This window comes from Panthera leo, chromosome D3 (assembly GCF_018350215.1).
Source record: "Panthera leo isolate Ple1 chromosome D3, P.leo_Ple1_pat1.1, whole genome shotgun sequence".
In the NCBI taxonomy this organism is placed as follows: Eukaryota; Metazoa; Chordata; class Mammalia; order Carnivora; family Felidae; genus Panthera; species Panthera leo.
In genome coordinates this window covers 62,903,008-62,905,993 of record NC_056690.1, presented here as the reverse complement: position 1 = coordinate 62,905,993, position 2,986 = coordinate 62,903,008, and the positions used below count along the sequence as shown (strand labels likewise).

The 2,986-nt window shown below is 40.0% G+C and overlaps 1 pseudogene; it reads left to right on the top strand.

The window, feature by feature from the left end:
* The first annotated feature begins 313 nt into the window (after nucleotides 1-313).
* LOC122203828 lies at nucleotides 314-1,721 on the top strand (annotated as a pseudogene).
* The last annotated feature ends 1,265 nt before the right edge of the window (nucleotides 1,722-2,986 follow it).

Sequence of the window (2,986 nt, the reverse complement as noted above, 5' to 3'; positions counted from 1 at the left end):
AGCAGTCACAGGAAAAGGTTCTGGGATCCCATCCAATCTTGTTAACTCACTAACTTAACTTTCTCATGACCATGTTACTACAAAGAAATATTGTATCTTCTCATTTAGTAGTCTGATATCATAGATCCTTCACTTAAAACTTAATCTCAAGCGAGACCCACAAATAAAGGGGAATGCCGGGGCTGTGGCCAGAGGAGGAGCACGGGGGCCAGCGACAGCACGGACTGGTCGCCTGGGCAGTGAGCCAGCAGTGTCGCCTTGGCCTGTGTGACTGGGCAGCACCTGCACAGCCTCTGTCTGGAGAAGATTCAAGATGACCAACGAGGAACCTCTTCCCAAAAAAGGTTCGACTGAGCGAAACAGACTTTAAAGTTATGGCATGAGATGAGTTAATTCTAAGATGGAAACAATATGAAGCACACGTCCAAGCTCTGGAGGACAAATACATAGATCTTCATTCTAATGATGTAACTGGGTTAAGGGAGTCTGAAGAAAAACTAAAGCAATAACAAGAGTCTGCCCGCAGGGAAAACATCCTCGTAATGACACTAGCTACCAAGGAGCAAGAGACACAAGAGTGTACTACTCAAATCCCGTACCTCAAGCAAGTCCAGCAGCCTAGCGTTGCCCAACTGAGATCAACGACGGCAGACCCAGCGATCAACTTGTTTCTCCTAAAAATGAAAGGTGAACTGGAACAGACTAAAGACAAACTGGAACAAGCCCAAAATGAACTGAGTGCCTGGAAGTATACACCTGATAGGTAAACAAATCATAGTCCCCAGTCAAGACTTCCCGGACAGTCCCACTGCGAGAAAGCTGTGGTGGGGCAGCCACGTACTTGTTGCCACACCAAGACTCAGACTTTTTGAGCCGAAAAAAAGCCACATTCGTATACTATTCAGCTTGTAATTGTTATTGTAAAATTTACCAGATGAACCCTGTGTTTCAGCTTTTTTCTCTTCCCCCTCCCCTCGCTTCAGAGGCCTGATGGCATCAGACTATTCCGAAGAAGTGGCCACCTCCGAAAACTTTCCCTTCTACAACACGTAGACACTTGAGAAATGTTTCTGTTTGAAGAAAATAGAGGGAGAAGCAGAAGTCTTAAGTCTGTGGCACACTGTGTATTCAGACCGTTTGGAGGAATGAAAACCTAGAGATTTAAAATCACGAATTGAACATGTAAACTTCCAGTAAAACGTAAAAGTGGAATATGCATCGCCCTTAACCTTGAGCAAAGTGACTTAGAGACACTGTATGTCAGTTTTGCCAATAAGACTGTGGACTTCGTGACTGTTGTTGAACTTCTGGGTCAAAACTCAAATGAGGTGAATTTTGCCTTTAAAGAGTTTCATTCACTAAGAACCAACTTAATAGCTGTGAGAGAAGCAAATAATAGATGTCAGTACAAGTAGTTCATATATTTAACCATTTAGTTTGGGGCTCTATATTACCTGATTGAGCCTTAAACCAATGTGGTTTTAATCAGTGGCTTATTCTTTGAACACTTGTTAGTGCTGTAATCTTATGGAGGACTGTACAAACGTAAAGGTGTGGTATTCAGGTTGAGACTGTTTGAAGCATTATGAACGTTCATTTCACTACTAGATTGTATAGGATATTGGCTGTGATGAGACTCACTGCGTTATCTTTTTTAGTAGTGAAATTAAATCCCCATTCCATTCAATAGGCACATGTTGAAAGAGCACTGTTGTTGGTGTTCATGGGGGAATGTTTCCTTCATTGCATTTGGGCCTTTTGTATTACACTCTTGACATTAAATGAAATATGCCTTGAAGTAAAAAATAATAATAATAATAATAATAATAATAATAATAATCCGTATCTCAGGGGTGCCTGGGTGGGTCAGTCGGTTGAGCGTCCAACTTCAGCTCAGGTCATGATCTCACGGTTTGTGGGTTCAAGCCCCACATAAGGCTCAGTGCTGTCAGTGCAGAGCCAGCTTTGGATCCTCTGTCTCCCCCTCTCTCTGCCCCTCCCTCACTCATGCTCTCTCAAAAATACACAAATATTAAAAAAACAAAAACAAAAAAACTTCTGAATCTCAAATTTTGTCTTCTCTTCAGGTAAGTACTCCTATGTTATCCCTAACCCAGGAATAGAGAAATGACCCCAAAGAAAACTCTCTATGAAATATTGTCATCAAATAATTCACAGATTTTGGAACAAAGTTCACATAATTACCAGTTGTAAAGGATATTCATTTCAAAGGCTGTTCCAATGTTGTAAGCTTTATTTCCTTGTTTTTTTTAAATCTTCCACAGAGAACTTTATTGCCAAGACTTCAATTCTTCCCATCACTGTTAGCTTGTTCTGATTCAGTCTATAGAAAGTTGTTGCTGCTAATTTGTCTTTTTTGTATATTTGAACATTCTAAGAAACAAGCTCAAAATATATATCTATGTTTTTTTTTCCTGTATTCAGCAACATTAAGTAGCTTATTTAGATTCACAAACCTATTTCTAACTCCTGCCTTTTGATCCTTTCCATCAGTCAAATTCAAAGAGAAATGCTTCTTCTCCAGTAACCCAACTAATTTTTCAAGTTCCTGGAGACATGGAGATTGATATCTGTTGTCCTAATGAATCCCTGGCAGTCCCTCCTCCCTTTTCATTGTTGCTTCTGTTTTCACATTCTTTCATTCTGAATTATTTGTTTCACATTGTCAGTGTGTTTTGAATTTTTCTCAAAGTCAACAGCAAAGGGGCAAAGGCAGGGGCTTCTATCCAAGAGATAACATCCACCTTAGCTTATAACCTCTCCTTACAAACTTTATTAAGTCATTGTATCTTACCTGCCACATGTGTGCTAACCCCTCATCAACACATTCAAGGTCCAAAACAACTACAGATGTTGAAATAGACTTTAAATTTTTTTTTTTAACTTTTATTTATTTTTGAGACACAGAGAGACAGAGCATGAACGGGGTTGGGTCAGAGAGAAGGAGACACAGAATCTGAAACAG